At 37.3% G+C, this 23,290-nt stretch overlaps 1 long non-coding RNA gene across 1 annotated transcript in view; it reads left to right on the forward strand.

Moving 5' to 3' along the window:
- Window positions 1-1,566: 1,566 nt before the first annotated feature.
- The window catches only part of LOC118252801 (uncharacterized), a 29,571-nt gene continuing 7,847 nt past the window's right edge, over window positions 1,567-23,290 (forward strand). The window contains exons 1-3 of the long non-coding RNA XR_004780252.1: window positions 1,567-1,682; window positions 2,106-2,164; window positions 13,426-13,490. This is a non-coding gene — a long non-coding RNA (uncharacterized LOC118252801). The remainder of the gene's footprint in view (window positions 1,683-2,105; window positions 2,165-13,425; window positions 13,491-23,290) is intronic.

A 23,290-nucleotide genomic window follows, 5' to 3' on the forward strand; every position in this document is an offset into this window, starting at 1 on the left:
AATAGTGGTAACGAATCCACCTGTATGTCAAAGTACAGCAGTCACTGCAGCAGCTCTGGAAAGGTATTCCACAGTTGCTTTTTAATTTTTCACGCTCACATATATCTGTATGCCATCAGCACCTCCACCGAGCATATCATTCTTTCTGTCTGAACTCTTTGAAATGCAGAGAAACTGTATGCAGAAGTTGCACTGATTCTTCCATTGAAAGAAAAGGAAAAGAAAGCCTCCTCCCTGTGTCCCATCTCCGTTTCCCTGTATCCCACCTCTGCTTCCCTGACTTCAAGAAGCTTATGGAGAAAAATAAGTAGGGTCCATCGTTATCATAACTTTAAAACTTATTCTTTGGGGACTCGATTGGACCAAGTTACTAATTTAAAAAAGAAAGAGAGAGAGAGAGAGAGAGAGAGAGCTCCTCTTGGGTTTGTAGCTCCAACAGCCAAGATGGAAAGCCATAACCTGTGCGTGACGCAAGAGCAAAGCTTTGTCCTCCACTTTGAACTTATCCGCCCTTCTTCAGTGGTCATCTCCTATCCCAGTCCCTGCTGATCAGGCCTCCCTCCTGTGCCCACACCTCATCTGTCCTGCCTGAGCCCCGAGTCCCAGCAGCCCGCTGCCGCTGCCTGCTGAAGCTGGGGTGGTTTTCATTAGCATTGAGAATGATTCATGCAAACCAGGATTTCTGACCTTGACCTGACACGTACAGATACACCCCGTGGTGATGAATGTAATAGAATAAACAGATATGACTGCATATTCCCTCTTGTAGGGCTGTTCTTGCCCAATTCTATTGCATTGTAACACAAATAATGACTCATTTGCTTACCCTCATAGCACATTTAGAAACCTGCTATTCATCTCTGCTTGAAGGCTCTTGAATAAATACACTCCCCAAATGATTGATTTAAATCAAATATATTTCTATCACTTGATCCTGTTTCTGTTATTATTGATAATGACTATACATGTAGATGTGTGGTGTATCATCTCACTGCTGCTCCACATTAGGATGTTTTTTATAGTGAATACTCTTTTGTTAAATGTACTTTTATAATTACATTTACACAAGGGAGGAGGGGTAGATAAAAAACAAAAGAAAATATAGCCGGAGAAGAGCCCACTCTCTGTACACAAAGAATATGAAACTTCTACAGCAATTAGTTGGAATGCAAATTAAGAATAGGGTATAAAAATGTTTTGTAGAGAACAGTATTTTTAAATGATATAAAAATATATAGCATATAAAACAAAGAATTAGTGCAGAGAAGGAAAAGTCTGCAGTAGTTGTACGCAGAATTAATATTCCAGAACAGGTTTAATAAACAGGAAAAAAGAAAAAAGCTTACCTCTTAAATTTAGAATCATAGAATGATTTGTGTTTAAAGGGACCTTAAAGATCACCCAGTTTTTGTTTTTGTGCAAAGAGGTATTTTTGCAGAAACCTCCAGAGCTGGAAAAAAAAATGTATTCACAACCCCTTCCTGAAAGATTGATTTTTCCATGGTCAACATTTAATAACTTTCCTTTTTTTTTTGTTTTTACAAAGGAATGAAGACACAAGAGCATTCTTAAATATCATTGTAAAGTGTAATACCTCTGATTTAAAGGACCACCTTGCTTATTCATTGTATGCAACAAAAGGTGTAATGGAGAATATGAGCAGCCTCTGTTGAAAAGAAAAGGTACAGATATCATAAAATGATAATACTGAAATGTTGTATAATACCACTATGGCTCATAATTTCATTCCCTTAGTGTAGCATCATAAGTTGCAGGCTAATTTTTGTTTATCCTTGTTTATGTTTCCTGCTCATCTAGTGATGAAGATGTACAACCATTTTCTTGTATTAACTTGGGGCTGTTTTTCCACTGGTGAAGGAGCATTTGGATGTCATATCCCTCTGTTAAATATAATATTTGCATAGATGCATTAAACAGACTGGTGATTTGAATACATGTTCTAAATTTTGCTTACACTGAACTGACTTATACAGACCTTCACAGACAGGAGCATTACCATAAGCATTTCTGCTTAGGCATCTGTTGTTTTACCTAAGAATAATATGGAAGAGTTTCTGATAGGATTATACTTGTTTCCTTTGCAGAGAGGAATACAGAGTACCTTCTGCATTCACAGTCCACCTGAGGATGACATCTATGATTTGTAAGCAAATTCAACTCAGTCCACATTAGCAATCCAGCTCTAATATGGAAGCCCCAAGGCAGTTCTGCCCCTGCTCATCTTCCAGTCCACAACTTGCTGGCAACGTGCTTGTAATTTACCATTGACAAGAATTTCCTCTCACTGCCTTTTCGTACTGAAGATATATGTATGTTCTTCTAACCCAGACAAACAGAAAAGCTAGATGGAGTAGAAAAGCAATTCACAAAATGATACCAATTCCTTGCAAAGCACCACTTCATGTTCCACTGGGGAATCCATGCACTTCCAGGAGATGCCTCCAGGTTATAATGCACTGTATGAATACACTAGTGATTTTGTACAAACCAGACAAAAAGCAGAATAACCACAGGCAACATTTTGCTGGGCTAGCCTACGTGCCTGCAGCTGTCCTCCTCTGCTTTGTACCAGTGCTGTGAGAAAGCACCTGGGACCCAGTTTGCTCCTTCACTGCAAAGAATGCACTTGCATTCATGCCATGCTTCGGGTCAGCCTGTGTGCACTCCTCTTCTGTCTGGTGCTAGAGGAATCAGAAAAGCAATGGTTCCAGCCACAAGGAAAGATACAGAGCAGGGGTTAGGCTGCCTTGGGGACAGCAGTGTGCACCCCACCACAGCTTCATGATCCTCAATATAATCCTTCTGAATCTTCTTGCATGCACCGAGAGCAGTTGTGCACATGCTAGCAATAAGTCCAGTGGAGGTACAGTGCCTGCACGGTGGGCAGCCATGAACCTCACCAGCTCAAAAGCGTGAGAGCCACTGGTGGCTGAGGCTGTCTGAGGACAACTTCAAGCCCTACCTGAACCAAGTCATATCCTGTGTTTCCTGTGCTCATACCTGTTTCATGGAGCTGGGGATGGGTTTAGAGCACTAGATATGCATCATAAAAGGGAATGTGCAATAGAGTCAGGACTTAGTACTGAGGTCTGACTAAAAAGACAGCCTCTATAATTCTAATTTTCAATAGATCAGAAATAATGACTTACCTTTGTATCTACAAAGTTTAATTTTGCAGGTTACGTATTCCCAAAATTCAACGTATCCTTGGCTCCCAGAATCCTCCTTTTAAATGCAATGTCATTTCTCCTACTCCTAGAAACTAGGGAAAAGAGAATGTAACTGGGAAATAATGATGCACTGGAAAGAAACATTTCTGTTCTCAATGCCCTTGCCTATGTTTCTTTCAATACACCTCTGTTCCTTCAGTTATTATGCCCAAGAGCAGAAAACTTGTTTTCCAGCAAGTGGAAGTGAAGAGATGCATTTCCAATGGATAGGACAGAAGATACAATTTATAAATTGTGCCTACTCTTTTCACACCACACAGAGTTTGATACAATGAAAAGCGATTGAGGGTCTGCCCCAAGAATCTGGGGTGCTGGATGGATGCACAGTTAGGCAGAATTGATACTTCAAATATGGAGATTTTGAAAGTCCACAGGAGACAGCTTTGACCTTAGAGCATTTCAGTTACTATTCTGGAAGCTCATGTTTGAAATGATCCTATTGCAGGTTGAATGTCCAGCCAAAAGTCCATTTTACTCAAACTTCTACACAAAATCTGACCAGAGGGAGTTACTTGAATCACAATCCTGGCCTTGAGATATTGCTGTGGGTCAGAGGTGGCTGCATGTTTCTGTCTTTTCATCCAATATCGTGAACAACTATAAGATTTGCAATCTCAGGTTCATTTATAACAGTATTGATGTTTAAGACACTTCAATATTTCACTACATAACTTAGAGCAGGCTGGGGGAACTGCAAGTGCAACTGCATCACTAACCTGGTGAGCATTTAGAGAGAGAGAAGCTTGTATTTTCACGTACCACCATTTAGCAGCTCAGAGATAAACTGGGAGTCTTCTGAAATAAAAAAATGGTATAAGGAGTATTTACTATTCTTTCAGGTCAGGTAAGTTTTGATGACTGAAATACAAAATTAGTGTGAATGAAATTTCTGTTTTCAAAGAAATTTCTGGTTTCAAAGCTCTGAAGTTATTACAGGGGTGCCTCATAGTTCCTGATGAAATGGAAATGTTTCTCAAGAGCTGGATCAGAAGATACAGTCTTTAGGAAGTGCAAGAGAGAGGATCCCAAGAGGGCACACTGCTCTCAGGTATTTACTAGTGCTTCTGCTTTGGATACCTCTGAGGAATGGGATTTTAGATAAATATAGAGTAAACGCATGCCCAGGAGTTTCTGAGAAAATAATTACAAGGTCAGCTATAAAAATTCAGCTAAATTCAGCTTGTAATTACCCCAGCCACAGGATATAAGGAAAAAATAGCCACTTGATAAGAAGGTTTAAACAGATCTTCCTTTTGACTTCTCCTTTCAAAAACTAAATAGATGTTCCCTGAGATTTCTGAATGTCTTAGCAAATACATTTAGCAATTTGAGAGAAAATTCCCAGTTCTTCCTTTTTGACCCATATTTTGTGTGATCTGCAAACCTAACTGATTATTTTCTGTGTTGGGTATCAGTCTTTCTCAGTGTTCAAGTTGGTCTCTGTTATAAATATATTTCCCTGTCAATGTGTCAGAGATGCATTTGCTGGGATTTAGAAGAAGAAAAAAATAGTAATATAAATCACTATCAATTTAACATAGTACAAGTGTGTACACAGAACATAGTTCAGACCAAGAATTCAGTTATTACAGTTATAAGCAGAAATGTAAATTTCATATCCTAACTAGAATAACATGCTGCAGAGGGAACTCACCCTGAAAAAAAAAAAAAAGGTGAGCTTTTTTTCACCTATCACCTTCTTCAGGGTTCAGCAAGTCAGGCACAGCCTTAGTTTCTATTTGCAGCTCTGTAGGAAGCTGCAGAAAACCTATTGCCAGGGGCTGCAAGAGGAGTATAGTGAATGAACCATTACCTCCCCTGGCTGTGCATTTCTCTGCCAACAGCTGCTACATCTGTAGTGTCCCTCTGGCATAAGGTGGGTTGCAGCAGCTTGCTGAAAACCTCACGTAGACTTTATGGTACTAGCAACTGTGAATGGTTTGTTTGTCTTTTACTTCTGTAACCATAATTCAGGGTTTACTTCTCTATTTCACTGGAGTTATGCTTGAAGATGGCACATGGGATTGGGCCCTAACTGTAGCCATTAAAAGCACATCAGACACAGGCAATGCAACATCCTTACTGAGAAGCAGGGTAATGTAGGTAAACTCAAACAGTTACAGAGGTCTAATCACCCATTAAATCCACTACGACTGCATTACATAGCTCTTCCCTGGCTTTTAGTCAAAAACTATTGCTCTAAGTGTTTTTGGTAAAGAGAACACACTAGTGTGAAGCCACATGGAGTAAGACAGATTTGTAATTTTTAATTATATGTCTCAAAATTACATAATTTGGCCTTACGTATGTGATCTTCCAGACTTGGTCAAAACAAGCATTTCCACAATACTGCAGGAATAGGGAAAAAGAAAAGAGCAGTTGTGTCCTGTGAGGGAAACAGGAATAGAAGACAAGCAGCAGCTTCCCTTTTGCCCAATGCACAGCTGAGCTATATAACACACTGCTCCCAGAAGCCAATGTGCTGTATTGCTGACCATAGGGAAGCAGCATGCCTCTCCAGGGTTGCTTCAGACTGTCACAACTAGACTCTGCCTTTCCTATAGACTAGAGATAAAAATACAGTTTAATGTTTGACACCTCTTGAGTTCCCAATACATTTTTTCAAGCTGATCTTTAGTACTCACAGGTCTAGGGAATATGGAAATGCATGCAGCATATGAGACACACACCCTGGAACCACAACTTCTAAAACCTGACAAAACGCAAACAGAGTTGTTAATAATGATGCACAACTTTCTATTTTTTTCTCCCCTAGCTACAGTAAAACTAAAAAGTAATATACACATATGGCTGCTCCAAATCTACCTCTAATATTTCTATTTCCACCTCTTATTTTTCAACATGAATATATTGGATTTTTCAGGATTTCATAACCTTACACCTCTCAGAAGCATTCTCTGTATGGGTAAAAGTTATATATATATATCATGTGTAACTCATTTATTTTTAAAAAGTTGGTATTTCTTCTCTCTTTCAATCATTCTTTGGCTCATGCTAATATAAAAGAAGCATTGATTCCCATCAATAATCAGGGAATTAAAACTTGTAAGACAGTTGTTCTTGTTGTGGTGCTATCCCACAGGATACCTGTGACATTAGTCTGATTTAGTGACAAAAAAGATAATGCTAGTTTACTCCAGACTTCAAAATACAGCAGAGGAATAAAAAGCTAGGTAATGATTTTGGTAGAAAAATACCCAATCCAAAGATGTAAAGCACACACAGTAGATTTTATTTCTGAATACAAAGGCTATACATCTGTTTTCTGAACTCAAATTCAATACATTTTTAGGCACAGCTGCACAATAAAAGGGAAATAAATATTGATATTCAAGTCTACATACCTAGAGTCCCTCTTCACTTCTCAAAGCACTCTGTACGGCGCTGCTGTAAGAGACAGAAACAAAAGACTTGAATATTAAAAACTGCAGCAGTTCGACAGAACAATGCAACAACCTTGTCAGACTCAGGTGCATCTGGCACTATAGTCAAGCCTTCCACTCATACTTAACCAGCACTATTAAGTATTTATTCACACAAAAGGAAGCATTTTATAAAAATTATCTTCTTATTTTGCTCTACAATTACCTCATTTGCAATGGAAAATAGTATAGAAGATGTGTGAGCCTCTGCAGCTGATAAAGTCAATGGACTTCAACAGGTTTTGGACTTCTGGGATCCAGAATTTTCACAATCATACATATTGTATTCTATTAGATATACAGTACTGAGGTTAGGTCAACATTAGATGAAAGTCTCAAAAATACTGGTCTGATTCTGTAAACTTTACGTCTTAAATGTTGATACTGATTATAGTAAATGTTCCTGTGTGAACTGCAGGATTGAGAATATGCAGGTGCTGATTAATGCATAGCTAGAAATATTATTTGTTCTGATAAGGTGGAAGCTCACCAAACTGATCTACAAACACTAGAATTAAATTTAATGATGACTACCATTGTTTCAGACAATAGAACTTTCCTACCATTTATACTATAATTATATTTTCTAAATCACACCTGGTTGAAATTTTAGGTACTATAAAAAGCATCGTAAGAACATGCTAAACCCAAAGCACGTGAAATATTAGGTATTTTTCTGATGCTTTGTAGTGGGTTATTACTTTCTATACCCAAACATCAAAGGAAGACAGAGAAACTTAGTTTGGATCAAAGCTCACCTTACCTTATTTGATTTCCACTCCTGTGTCTGTCAGCAAGAAACTTTCCTCAGTAAAGACAAAGGATGAAATCTAATACATTGCATGTATCTATCAGCACAATCACCTAAAACTAGGAAATAAAACGTCTAAATTATAAATATTTCATTCCTGGAAGAGAATCAGTAATGTGATATTATGTGTCTATGGGAAGACCAGTCTCAGAGGTGGATTCAAAGGGAACTCTACAGAGAATTAGAAAACTGGAAGTCCACAAAGCTATGTAGAGACTAATAAAAGTAAAATACAGAAATACTGCAAGGAGCAGAAGTAAAAATTTGCAGAGGTCTTTTTAAAGAAGTGATGCTGTCTCTTGTTCCTTCTATGACATAATTATGTCAATTATGTATCATATAATACTTATGATCCACAATCAGCTGAAACACTGAAAACACACTCCTTCCTCAGAAGAGTCTATAGGGGCAATGGCTAGTGGCCACTCCTGAAAGAAATGTAGATTTAATTCTGAAACAGCAGAAAAGGGATTTGAATTAGAATTTGTCACTTTCTAAACAAGTACTCCAACCACTAGGCAATCATCTAAAAGGGAGATTTACCTTCTCAGCCATATTTTAATTTGAAATTAAACTTAAAATGGTGACCCAAGCTACATTTGTGAGGCAGCCACTTCTTTACAGCTCATTAGGCATCCTCCTAAGAGTTCCTGCTAAATTGTTTTGTAATAGGGGTTTTTAAGCAGAGATACTAACTGGATTTGGATCTGGACTGAGTTTAAGTATGAGCCAGGTGCCAAGCTGGGTGCCTGCACTCTAAGTCCCTTATTTTGCCTAGCTTCCAGTGAAAACTCAGGAAGAACTTCAGGATTTTCAGTTCAGCCCTGTAAATACTTATTCTTGCAAGCAAGGGATTTGTGGGAATAGTCCCTTAAGTTTTCATGTTCCAAGTTTAACATGCCAGAGAAAATTAATAGACCATTCTGTGGTTTTGAAGTCATGCTGAATACAGACTTAGTGCCAGCAGTTTTTAAATAATTTCCTTCACTATTAGACATAACAGTGCAGTGGAAGTTTGAAATAAAACTCGCTTCCTTTATTAAATATTATCCCCCTACCATTCTGACCTACAACCTATAAAGAAAGCTCTAGAGTATATGCTTAAGCATGCATGTAGTCCCATTAACTTCAGTGCACATGAGAAAACCAAATGAGGGTTTATGTTTCTTTAAGTTGTTATTTTAAGACAGTTCAGAAACACTGAACAATTAAATGTTTCTTTAGGGAGACACATTGAAGATATTGTGTTAAATCACATTTTTTTTTCAGCAGAAGAGGTTTCTATTTGCTTTACGAAAAATTCTGTATCTTCACATATACTGGAATTTTTCAAATGACACGGATTTATAGGAAACTGCTGAAGGTCTGATGAAGTTGAAATTTAAAAAAACAAACGTATCTATGTGTTGACATATAAACAACTTTGCATTCCATTTTTGGCAACTAAAATCCTCTTTGTTATTTAGGAGAACTTGAACTGAGAGGATGGATAAAAATATTTGTGGTCCTAAAATTGCCATAGATTCATTCTGAAATTAGGTAACTCTTATATAAAGTGTGGATGGTGTCAGGTTTTAGAAGATTTTTTTTTAACATTAATGTTAAATGAATGTTTATTCATTTGTTTTTATTATTATGTATTTGGTATTATATTTATTATTTATTCATTAAAAATGAAGATTTATTTCATTTGGTCAAATGAAATAAAATTTTGTTTTCCCAAAAAGCAAGCTGATAATTTGTACTGCATATGTTATATTTAATTACAAAATAATCCTTGCTGTGTTACAGAGCTAGCTTTAGATAAAACTCAGCTTCTTATTATCTACTTTAGAACCCTCTCCAATCAAAACATTTTCTGTGTCCAAGTGGCTATACTAGGTGTATATATATTGCAACTAGACATATAATGAATCATTAGTTCAAGAAAAGCCAAGTGTCTTCAGACTATTGATAATGAAAGCGTAGTTGTTTAGCAGTAGGAAAAATACTTCAGGGATCTTTAAACAAAACAAAAAATAATAATAATAAATAGGATTTTTTGAAATATTTCTCCCTTCAGCAGCTCACTTGAGCTTGGAAATCTTAGGCTCTTCCTGCCAGTTTTGCCTCAGTGACTCATTCTAACTAACCTTTTTACATTTTGGTGTTTGTGTTGTTTGTACGTTCCATGATACTGAGCCATTTTGTGATCACATCTTGTATTTTTGTTAATAAAATAGGACGTATAAAGTCATTCAGTCACATAGAATTACTTAGTGCCTCTTCGGTCTTATCCAAAAACCTAAAAAGGAATGTTAAAAACAACAACAAAAAAAAAAGTGTGGATCAAGAAAGCAATTAAACTGTGTTAATTGACATGATTCTGGACTCAAAGTGTTCACTTGGCTCCCAGTCCTACATTTAATTATTTGTTTGCACAATCCATCTGTGTGTAAGTGCTCTAGAAAAATAATAATAATAAAAAAAGAAGACAAAGTACAAACATAGCTTTTAATAGATCCATTAACAAATAGATAAGTTGACATTTATCTTTGATATGTCAACTACAGATGAATCTTATTAGTACATTAACACATTTCCCTATAAATTTCCTTTGGGCACATAAGGCATTTTTTACTGCATTTGTTGTCTTAGACCCAACCTGTCATTAACTGCACATTTTCCAGCCAGGGAAATAGCAATGCCCACAGCTTCCTCCCAGATAAAGAAAGTTTCCCTTCATCCTCTTGTGTCCATTGACATGTCCTAATGTCATTGCAGAAATTAATATCCTTTGACACATGACTGGGAAGGAAGAAAAACCATTCTTAGTCAAATACATGATTGCTTCATTTTTTCAGCTGTGTGGTACAAATACACTCTGCTACTGCATTCTGCCATGTCCATGCACAGTCAAAACCTATATAATGATGGTGTCCTTGCGGCTTATACATTTGCATAGAACATGCACAAGACACCCAGGAGTGCACATTTAAACGTCAGCTGGCAAGGTAGGGTTGCTTCTGATGCTTTGCTGTATAGTCATAGCAGCTCATGACCATGGACTTTTACTAGCACTTTCAGTTCCCAAAGCCTATCTTTACTTTGCCTGCCATGTCACTTGGGATTTCTGCAGTAGCATTACCAGGTAGCTGGTGAAAGTATCCAGATAAAATCCATAATTTATAAATTCCGCCCTACTGTTCCTGATTTTCAGAAATCCTGTACCCTTTTGTTCCACTGAAGAGTACATTCATTGCAAAGTGGAACTGAGGCTAATTTCACACAGCTAATCACCCAGGTGACTTTTGTGCAAGATCCCAGGACAGGTCTTTTCCATCTCAGGCATTCAAGAAGCCTTCAGTAAGTTGTGACATTGCCATCCAAACTCCTTGGTGAATACCATATGAAAAATATTTGTGTAGCTGAGCAATGCGTATGGTCACCTCCAACTGAACAGCAACTCAGCTCTTTTGTAACATTCCTAAAATGGGTAACCAATTTTGGCCTAAATAAGGCAATATGTTAATTTTTCTGTTGAAAAGGCAGTTCTGGTTAGCCTTGACTCAGCTAACTTTGCTATTATGTTTAAGCCAAGGGATATTTTTCAGCAAAGAAAAGCCTGCTCTTCAGCAGAGACAAAGAATCTTTCTGTGAATCAATTTAGAGCAATCTTACTGATATAAAGTGTTTATAGGCTTATGTAAGGCCCCTTTGTGCTTTTTTTTTTTTGAATGTGCTTTTAAATATACTATACTGCACAATGAAGTCAGTACCAGTACTCTTCTGCAAAGAATAATTTTGCTGTAGAATACGAAAGGTATATACTGGAGATGGCTTCTTTCAACAGAAAATGAGATTTTACGTGGTTTTGATAGTTTCCTACTTTTTACAAATATCCTGTGTAGGCAGACAAGCTACAGCTAAACCGAGCTGGCTTCACACAAACTAGCAGCAGTAAGGAACACAAGAACTAGTCTAGCATTACACAAAATGGATTAAGGCTGGGAGCATACAGCAGGGCTGTGCAAATGTTTTTTGGGCCAATAAGTATGCTGGTGAAATGGTTTTGGGGCCAGTAAGTATGCTGGTGAAATGCTGCACTATACATCTTTACCCATTCAAATCCACATTGACTCAAGAAGATCTGCACCAAGGTCCACTGCTCAGAGCTAACATATCCTAACAGAACACATAGACAATTTGACCTGCTCTCCCACTGCTTGTAACATACAAGCAAAAGTGGTCCTACGCAAGCAGTACAAAACGTAGGACTAGAGCAAAATTAGATGAAAAGGCAGAGAAAAATGGAAATTACACCTGCTAATGGAGAACAATCTACAAGCACTGATTGATTAATCAAAATAAATAAACAGCTTAATCAAACTAAATACATTTGATAAGCAATTTTTTAAAAGTTTAATGTGAAAATCCATATCTAGCCTATCTTTCAAAGTGGGTCCTTCAACTTAGACATTTACTGTTCAACGATTTCTTTTTTTTTCAATAATTGTCATTTTAGAATAACACGTTATTCTTTTAACATACAATGCCAGAGTACACCACTTAAGTACTTGATAATTTATACTATATATCTTCAAATAGCATGGCAATGATAATTAGTACACTGAAAGTAATGCAGAAATACTAAAATACTAACTACTTCTATAAAGAATGCTCAACTTACAATTACACAAATGAATATACATAAAATTTACATTATATCATTATATAAAAATAATCTGTTGAATGTCATGGAATCTGTATGTCCACATATACACACATATATGCACAGAAGAATAGCAATTAGAAATGCTAGCAATTTCCGTACATGCCAACCTTTACGTACTTTTCCAGTGATGCATTCTAAAAATAAATTTAATAATAATATGTAAGGATCTCAAAGAGAAATTCTCCTTCCGCTTTTGAAAAGAAGTGTGATGCATACCCTTTAAGCTATATTTTAATTTGAAAAAAAAAGTTCAATTAAACCCAAGTTTTCACTTCACAACAAAACTGATATGCTCAGATAAATTGTGTGTCTATTAAAAGATGGTCACTGGCTTCTAGCATTTTTATTTCAATATTTTAGACAGCAAACAAGATATTCAATTTTATTAACAAAAACTTTGGCTACAGATTAGTAATCTGCATTAGTTTAAAATTTTCAAAGAAAATTTAAAAAGCAGCATCAAGTAAATATTCTTTGGATTTTATTTTTTTTTTAACTTACCAAATCTTACTTTTGCTCTGATGTAGTAAAAATGGGCCAGGTTTATTTCTACTTTTGTTTCTCTGAGACTAAAGCAAATTACGTCACAGCCAAACTGAGCTCAGACTGATCGAATCTGTAATACAACATAACATCTATGCACACCTTAATGTACACACTGCAAACTGATTGTTCTACTTCTGTGTCAGGTTATGGATTTGGCCCTGCTATAGTCATAAAAGAAAAAAAAATAAGGTATAAAATAGCAAATCTGCTGCAGGACTGAGTTTGGAACACATGACCTAATTTAAAGCAGAAATCTCATTGATTTCAGCCTCCATGGCCCAAAGGCAAAAGGTCCAGCATTGTTGCCAGTGAAGTCAGTGGCAAAACTCCTACTGGGTGCAATGTGATTTGGTTGTTTTTTATATCAGACTTGCATCAGAAAAACATTGAGTGATGTCCCTATCAGTGTCAATAGCATTTTTGCAACTCATCAAACAAGGACGAAGATTTTATTTCTTAAGTCTGCCAAACTAAAGCTAAGTAGTTACTATCTCTCTTTCCTACTGGTCTGATATTGCTGGTACTGATCGTAACTGACATATTTTAGAATTTTTTTTTTACTCTTAAAAATTTTGTTATCTACGAGCATTATTGCAACTCATTTTTACTTAGATCTCAAGTGTTTATTTCTCTCTCTAAATGTCTTCTTGTCTCTTCAAGCACAACTTCTCTTCTCAGTCCCAGGCTCCAAGCAGTGTGATTTTGGAGGCACACAGGAAACACAGGTAAAAACTGAAGAACTTTAAGAAACTGAATGACTTCAGGAAAAATTCTCTGTATTTCATTTTTCAATTAACCAAATTATGATAATGTTTAAATATCTCAAAATGTTATGAAAATTCACCAATGCTTTTGATTAGTAAGGAAGTAATAGTTAGCTACTGTTAAAAGCAATATTCATGTTTTTTAGCTTCTCTGGAAGTACTTTTTTTCCACGGATACCAGTAGGCTATTTCCTTAATACCTTGTTCATTTATCCATCAACGGCAGAGCAAGACCAAAACTGTTTCTAAGGATATAGGTGGTAGAGAAGAACAAAAATGCAGCTGTAATATTGAGGCCAATCTCTGCTTCCACAAAAACCTATCATAATTCCACTATTAAAATCCCTGTTATCACAAAACCAACTTGACATAGACTAACATCTAGAAGCACATTCTGCAATAAGACAAAAAACCAAGACATTATATAGATAAGGGAGGATGATCAGCGCTTAATGTGTGATGATTCATTATTAGTTTTGTAGCATGTTCATAATCTCTCTTTTTTAAGAATCTGGAGAAATCTGGAGGGTTTTTTTGTTTGTTTGTTTTGTTTTAAGAAATCACTTAAAGATTTTGTGTTCCCTTAACTTCTCTTATGCTGTTGAAATGACAGATATGCTGTAAATTCTTCTCCATTCATTAACATATGTCCTTTGATGAATGAGTTAGGTTTGTCTGCTTACAACATTTTAACACTCCATTTAATACAGAATTATTTTAAAGAACAAAATGCCAGTAATAGCCATTTCCTTACAGCTTCCTTGTTTCACAATGACACTTATATAGGAAGAACAGGAATTACAAAATTGTAGAACATTTTCTGAAATATTACAGTTTGACTAGAAATACATGGTTGGTTATGTGAAGACAAAAGCAAAGTCAGAAAGGTGCCATGATACCCTCTCAGTTTTGAGTACTATGGTGAGATTATAGTTTCCACACTTTTAAAATAGATTTTTATTGTAGTTCTGATTTAACAATTTTCAAATAATGTGAAACCAGTATTTATTTAGGCAAGGATGCCCCCATGTCACCACCTCTGATGTCTATTTGAAGCAACAAGAGCACAAGGCAGAATAGAATCTGTGTAGGAGATAAAGGAAATGCAATAAAAGAATAAGAACAAAAGATTGTTTTGAAAAATGTAGACTCCATCAATATTAAAATCATAGTGGTTTCACATATGAGAAAAGAGAAAGCAGAAGGATCCCACGGAAGATGAGCCTTTCTAGATGGAGGGAAAGCAAGTGTCAGCACAGTAAACCCAGCCGTCAGCCTGGCACTCCAAGCTCTCTCTTCTCTTCTCACCAAGCCTTAGATAAGCAACTCCTGTGCAGTGTATTTCTACAAGTATAATGGAAGCATTGCTGTTTTTACTATCTGAGGTAATCTATAAATCATGTTTCCCTAGCATACTAAGTAGGCAGGAGTAAAAGCTTTGCCCACTTGTAGATTAACTCTTGCATTACGCATTATGATTTAATGGAACAGACATTTTACGGCCTAAAGATAGTATTTTTATGGGGAATAGTGCATGTACTAGAGGTTTATATTTCTTTATTCAGAAGACTAAAATACTTGTGGGTGAATTATGTCTTTAGAAAGCTGTTGATGCAGGAAAATCATCAAATATCAGGTAAGATATTCACACCTTAGTAAACATCAGTGTTGTATCAGTGTATCAGTGTTTTAATACTTCTGGAAAGCAATAAAGCTGGAGATAGAGTGAAGTCATTCTGAATATAAGTAGACTAGACAAAATCAATTTTAATCCAGATCCTAGCCCAGTGTCACTCAATGGCCTAATGTCAATGTCACCTACAAAATTTGAACACTATGCCCAATCCTGAGTGCAAACAGACAATTGAATTCACCTCTAATCTAAGTGCTGAAATCACTGGAAGTGTGCCTGCTATTTTTATTATTATTATTATTTAGCTACTGTGCATTAAATTATTCATTATCGGCTGCATAAAATATACCATTTAAGAACATATGGCTTGGCAAAACATCATCCTTCCCTTTAGTGTTTCTGGAGTTTGAGTTAAACAGTCTTTTAAAACTGTTGAAGAAAGAAAATAGCTGAAGACTAAAATCACAAGAACAGTTAGAGATATGAAAGCATTCTTACAAGGGATGTGTTTTTAAAGGCAGTCAGAGTACTATTAAAAAGAGTGGTAACAGAAGCAGCAGCAAGTCAAGCATACGCATACCATTTAATGCCTGCCTGAGTAGCCCACAGCCATCCATGCACAGAGTTACTGAATGTTTTGCTTTGATGGCTATTTTTCAGTCTTTGTGGCAAAGCTGCCCCTGCATAGGCATATCTCCATTCCCTACTTCATCCTTTTGGATGAAAAAACATGCTTTCATGTGAGTTGTTAGGTATTGGGAAGAAATTTGCAAACAATCTAATTTTAAAACGACAGTAATGAACCTGAATCCCAACTTCTGTTAAAGCAGTTATTTGATAATCTTGAACTAAGATTCAGAGGGACAGAAGAAAGGACACAGTCACTAGAAGGATATAATTTAGTGCTTAAAAAGGAACTAAGAAGCAGATCACAGCTATAATTCAGGCTAATGTTTCATTTCATTTTAAAAGGGAGTCATTAGAAAATGCTTTGAAGCATAAGAATGTCTGCCCATTGGGCTTCCTGACTGGTCTAGGAAGGGAAGATCTCAAACAGTTTAACAGAAAGTTATGTAAAGATCCAGACTTCAAGATAAAAGTAGAAAATGTACTATACAGAAAATTATGATCTTTTCTGGTGCCCTTGGGTTTTGCCCTGCAAGTGCTTACTCACTTAAAAAAATACTAATGTCTCCAAACTCCACTTACTTTCTAATTAGAGTATTATTACTTACATGAGTAAGCATTTGCAGGATAAGTGCTTTTGCAAGCAGTCTGAGAGAGGCCAGTAAGTGAATGAGCACTGGAATGGAATGATCCATTTAGCTACCCAGGAAGCCTGGGTATTATCTGAGTCGTGCCCTGCAGGCAGTAAATTACCTTTCTGTGAGTAAACAGGACTTGTAATCAGCTAAGGACCCAACATGAGAACTGCATTTGCTTGCGCAATTAGTGTAAAACAAAATAAATAAAGAAATAGCAAGCTGTAGGTGTCTGACAGCACTCTGGGGATCAGAAGGTCTAAGGTAGCTAAATGTAAGTGAAGATGTTGATTAAACTGAAGTTTGGTGTGGGGGCTGCAGAGAAACGCCATATAAAGGGCAAGGTGTGCTGTATCAAATGCCTCCTCAGGAGATGGAAGGCCATAGCCTCTTCACCTTCCACTAAATCCACATCTACCTCCAAGAGTCCTGTGTCTTTATTATGCTCTACACTAATTTGCATGAAGAGCAGAAAAAGAAAATGTCCTCCAGGACTGATCAGAAAGCTACTCAAAATGCAACAGTTTCGTACCAGAAAAATATACATGCCCTGAGAAAATGAAGGGTAGCAGAAAAGCTAAAAGCCTATAAGGTTCCAGTGATGTTAAACTTACTAGATGACCAGTGTGGCTGTATATCCAAACAAGAGATTTTTGCATCAATTGAGTTGCCTACACATAAGCATCTAACACCACTTGAGACATCTTCTGATATCATAGACATCTGAACAGTAATGGCAAAGATAAGTGAAAACTAATGATAGCCCACGCTCCTCAGACAAGCAGCTGGAAGACAGGGGATACTGCAAGGATGTCAATTGACAGCAGATATCTATATTTGGGGACTGAATTCAGACATCTATAACCTGAATTCATTTCATAGCAGATGCCTGACATACTAACCCCTCTATCACAGATAGGTGTTGCTGATCAAGCCCTGTGACTTGGAAAGGTCAAGTATGAGGCTACCCACCCAGCCTTGTTAACAAATACACAGACAGGCACCGGTTACAAAAGAGACAGACACTATAGAAGTGGAAGAAACCATTCATTTTCCTGTACTCTAGGACAAGCATGGTGACAGTTTGGTAGTCAGGTTGTGGATGTTAATTCTTTTCTCAAAAGACACACACAAAAGCTGTTGTGTCAGGTCCAGCTGATTGTACTGCATTTAAGTAAATGCAAATCAGCATCTGCTCAGGACTTTGGATGGAAATACAAAGCATATTTATCCCACATATCTGTCAACCCAACATCATGAAGTCTGTGATTTCATAACTCAAAATCACAGAACCACAAAATGGTTGAGGTTGGAAGGGACTCCTGGAAGTCATCTGGTCCAACCCCCTTGCTCAAGCAGGGCCACCTAAAGCAGTTTGCCCACGACCATATCCAGATGTCTTTGTCTTACTTTCACAGACTCACAGTTACAGAGTTGTTGAGGTTAGGAAGGGACCTCTGGAGATCATCCAGTCCAACGCCCCTGCTCAACCAGGGCCACCTCGAGCATGTTACACAGGATCTCGTCCATGCAGGTTTTTAATGTCTCCAGAGAAGGAGACTATACAGCCTCTCTGGGCCGCCTGTTCCAGCACTGTCCCCCTCAACAGGGAAGTTTTTCCAGTGATAATCATTATGTATGTGCACATTTTGGCTCTCTTCCATATTACTTCCCATATCTTTACCCTGCTTAGAGAATGCTTGTTTATGCAAGAGCAAATTACTTTGTATTATACTGTCATCTTACAACAAAGTAGTTCCATCCTCAACCTTAGCACATTAGCTTTATCATTTATCATCTGTTTGTGGCAAAACTCCCCATAACATGAGTTGTGCCTTAGATGGACCCTGTCACACAATGCAAACATACCAAAAAGAATTTATCTCAAATTAACTTTTAATTTCCTGTTAAAGCCAGGAAAGAATAATAGTCACATTAAGTTTTTTAAGAGGGAGTTACTGAACTGATTATGATTCTTCTAATAAATAAGCAAGAAAATTTTCAAAGCACACTGCACTGTCTGCCCAGTTTTAGATATGAAATGAGGAGTTTCAGAAGCCAGATGCAGAAACAGTGCCACTTTGAAGATTTTTTTTCTATATTGGATACACAAGTGACTTGTGAGTTCAAGCAGGAGGTAAGATACACAAAGTCTCATTTCTCCTTCAGAATATAGTTTTCCAGACTTTTTCTAGTTCCTCATGTTACATTCTCTCCTTATCTCATATACCTGAAGATAACAGTTACTTCAGTGTTGTTTGATCCATTTAGGGATGTTTAAATTCAGATAATAGGCGCCTTTGCAATTTTCTAGATCTATTCTTGATGAAGTAGCATGAGTCATGTAAGTGGAAAGTCCTTTACTTGATCCCTTAGGAGTTTATCTCAGTCTTCTCCTGCTATGCAAAGCTCAGACATTGATTTTACAGCTGAAAAAGGAACATTATTTTCTCTCTGTGGAAAATATATGAAATTTCAAACACCTGACTAGCTTTTATTGAGACCGATTCTTACTGAGGAAGCTATTGACAAGATCAATCAATATTCATCCTGTGGCTTAGTAAGCATTTCCTACAAGTAACAGGTTGACTGGCAGAGCTTCAGCAAATTTCCGTCTCCCACTCACTACCTGTGATATGTAAAAAGGCTCTCTTTGGCAGTAGCAAGGTTTTGAGGAGAACTCCATATACCACATCTAACACAAGAGCTGGAGCTGTCATGCTGTACAGAGCTAAGGACATGCATCCTGCCTTTCTTTGCCCTACAAACCATGCTTCTAACCCCCAAACCTGAAATGATGCAGGGGAAGAGTTCAAGGCCCACCAGCTGACACCAGTGCTGTGTTCAACCCACATAGCTTCTGTTTGAGCAGCATGTACAGAAAAGATGCAAGTTCCAGTTTGTTTGCTGGGTAAAGCCTGATGTCACTGAGTTTCAGAGAAGTCAGGGGTGAGATGGGTATACTGTGAGTTAGCATATAGTTCTTAAAAAGTTAAACTTGCTAAAATGAGATTAGCAGAAGTAAGAGCAAGGAGAGATCCATCTGTATTTCTGAGTATAAAAACCCTAGCTGGGCTCAACCAAAGCCTTTCCTTTTCTCAGTCTGTGCTGGAAACAAGATCTCAAAAGCAATGTCTCTCATCAGAATTTCTTAAGTCATTGTTATTCTGCTCACATAGTTACAAGTAAATAGCCCCACTTGTTCAAAAAGTATGACTGCTCATCCATTCTGTTATGCAGAGTATCTTTATGAGCAGCTAGCAGACTGTCTTTTTTAATAAAATGTGAAACAAGATACTGGGAAGCATTTTTGAACAAAATTCATGTGATTAACATGCAAAATCCTCCATGAGCTCAGAGAAGTCAATGGATTCAAGTTAGAACTGGATTTGTCCCAGTGCGTTCTATCGTTTGCACTGATAATTAACATATTCGCAAGGCTGGCTCCAATTCCCCAGCTGACATCAATTATGTCAATAGATTCCTGAGGATTAATTCTCTACAATAAATTGGAAAATTAAAATTTAGTTGTCACTATATAAAGGTGCTCACCAAATGTTTTCCAGGATGTATGGTTCTTCAATGTTGTATAACTAGCCTACTTTGTTAATATATGTCACTGGAGTTAGCTTGCTGCTCGACTAATACAGACGTAAAAGAACCAAATCTTTATAAATACAGGAGATGCTACAGCTTCAGCAAAGAAAACTGATCTATTAAGAAGGCTTTTTTCAGATGACTTTCCACAGGCCTTGGGGGCTGCTAAGTCTGGCAAAAATGAACATGTCAGGTTTCATTGAAAATCACTGCCTTGCTAAAATGGGATTTTGAAAGATGAGCCACTTGCTTTATTAATAACAAGATCAGAAGATTTTTTTTTATTTGCTTTATAGATGCAAAAATGTGTTCCACATATCATTTTAAAATGTGAACAAAGGTTTAAAAACAACTGGAGCTATGTATTTTTTTTAAAGGATCGTCCCCCTCCCTGTCATCATAAGCCTCATAAATATAAGACTTTTACAGCAAAGATTTCCCGTTCCTTCTGTTTTGGCTCCAGGGAAAATCTACAGAAAAAAAAAATAAAACTAAATCTACAAGATGAGGGAATCAAAACCATTAAATGTGAGCTGCATTACTGAAGAGAATGTTGAAAGACTAAACACAAATCTCACTGGGGGTAAGACGACAGGTACATTAACTTTTCCACTGTCCATTTTAAAACACAGAACATGCACAGCACAGAGTAGAGATGGGTGGTGGAGGTCCACAGGCTAAAAGGTCACTGTTTTAGACTACATGACACCTGGCAACCTGCATTCCAGTCCTAAAGCCCACTGAAGACCACTGAGTCAGTGGCAGGGTACAGTTTATCACCTGGAGGTCTGCATTATTTCAATACAGCACATGTTATTTCTTGTCATTTTAGAGATTTCAGACCAGTGAACAAACACTGAGGTTCTTCAACATCACTGGAATGAAACTATGTTTATACAGCAAACCTTTTACCCACCATTCAAGTACCAAAGCAGTTGTTTACAACTGTCTAGAAAGAGTGACAGCTTCAGACCAAGAAGAAGAGGAATATATATTACATTCACTGGAAATGCAGAGGGAAATTCACCATCAGTTGTTACTGAGGTAATACCAAACTGATGCAGGTCAGGAATCTTGAAGTGCACATTCCTGTTCCAACAGTTTGTAGGCTTTTTCTAAAACCTGTTGAAAACATAATGGGAATCTATGTGAATGTGACTATTAGCTGTGGCACACTTGGAGAACAGAGCAGAATTGTTTGGGGAAAAAGCACATTGGGTAACCTCTCTTCCCCTGGTGCCATTTGGATCAATAAATTCTTGTGATTGCGTGTACATCACAGCAGTTTTCTTCACACATTCAGGAAATTAAAAAAAATATATATCTTTTACCTCTACTTAAAATGTATAAAATCCAGCAAATTAGTATTTCTAGCTACTACCTTCTTAGAATTATAATTCTAAGAAGTACAGAAATATGTTCTATCTACTTTCCTTAATCCCTTTTTAGTTTTCAATTTCTAAACCATCAGAAAGATTAATTACTTTATAAAAAATTTCTTTGTAATTCAGCCATCATTTCTACCAAGACATGTCACCCTTTATGAATGCATATATACTTACGTGCTCACACACAGTTATGCACATATATATAATCACTTAACTGAAGTTAGTACTGAACACAAAGATCTCACTGACCGTAAAAGAGAAGACTGCAACCCAAGAGAACAATATGGGAAAAAGCAATGCAATACAAGATTTTCCATATTAGTCTGCTTTACCAACAGAGAAATAAGCTGTGCTCCAAGAGTGACATTCATCTGCCCTTCATATTACGAATATTAGATAAGAGCATTTTTATTCTATTTGTCCAAAACAGTCATTTCAACCTCTGAATTACATACACTACTGTGAATAAGACACCAGGCAGTCATTACCCAGAGCACTGTGTTTTATAAAAAGTGCTGTTTTTTGATGGTGAGTGAGGCACCATCCAAATTGATCAAACTGCACTCAACTAAATTGTCAGAGTTTAGCAGAAGATAAATAATCTCATCATCCTCAGAACACACTCCAGCAATGCATTACAATAGTTTGGGTTTTCACTTCAGTCAGTACCGACTGCCAGCAGTGGCACTAATTAATTGAAGTGTGGCAGCATTTTCACTGATACCAGCTTCAACCCCATAGAAAATGCATGGATGTAGAATTGCTTTTAAATTTGATGTGTGGTTTGAGGGGGTAGGGTGCTGTTTATTGTTTGGAGGTTGCCAATTTCAACAAAATTTTGCCAACAAAACATTTTGCCAATAAAATTCCTTTACAAAGACAGAAGGATTCCTATGGAGCCCACTCAGAGCCGAGGCAAATTTCAAACACCTTCTCTTTGCCCTCATTGTCCCTGTCCAGTTCCTTAGCAGCAGGTCAGAGTGCCTTGGATTTGGGGAAACAGGGTCTCCAGCTGGCTGCTTTCCAGGTGGCATGTCCTGCAGCCAAAGCAGCTGCCTCTTTTGTGGAAAAAAGCAAAATTTTAATGAAACTGAACCTCATAAAAATGCTTTTTGGAGAGAGTTGTGTTTCTGCTTACTGGTATCACAAGATACTGTAAAATTAAACCCATCCAGCCTTTTAATTACTGTTAAGTCTATGTTAGTTCAGGAGGTAAAATAAGCTGGGTGATGACTCAGCATGAGTAAGCAACAGATGAGACTGAAACTGGAATGAAAGTCTTTTTCTTTCTAATTCCCACTTTGTACAACTGTACTGAGACCTGACAACAAGCATCTTGGCAACACAGCCCACTCAAACCATTGATGATCTTTGCCTCTGGCTTCTCTCATCATTCCTGTCTTTACTGGATTTCTTCCTTTGACAAAAACACCTGCACCTATTCTGGATTGTTTCTGCCTCCCCAGCTTTGACCCCTGGTTTCTGATGCTCTCTCACATTTCCCAGTTGATTCTTCATTCCAACTGCTTCCTTGGGCTGCTCCGTGCTTGACTATAATTTCCTGATGCATCGTTGCCCTGCCCAGCTTTTTTTCCCTATATATAGCAATATGAAGGTTGTTATGCCCACTGCCAGCTATTAATATATCTCGTCAAACCTCACATTACCATCTTATCTAACATAGCAACTGACACTCTAAGCACCAGGTGGTATAGCTGTTTAACTCACAGACCACTAATGTCACTAGTATGATTTGGCAACCCCAGTTTAGGACCTTACGGTGTGAACAAAGTTCATCAACAATCAAAAGAAAAAGTGACACCTTCCTTTAACCATCTTTAGTTAACTGATCAAGTTAGAGGCTGCTCCTGGAACTGCCTT

Source organism: Cygnus atratus, chromosome 2 (genome assembly GCF_013377495.2).
Source record: "Cygnus atratus isolate AKBS03 ecotype Queensland, Australia chromosome 2, CAtr_DNAZoo_HiC_assembly, whole genome shotgun sequence".
NCBI lineage: Eukaryota > Metazoa > Chordata > Aves > Anseriformes > Anatidae > Cygnus > Cygnus atratus.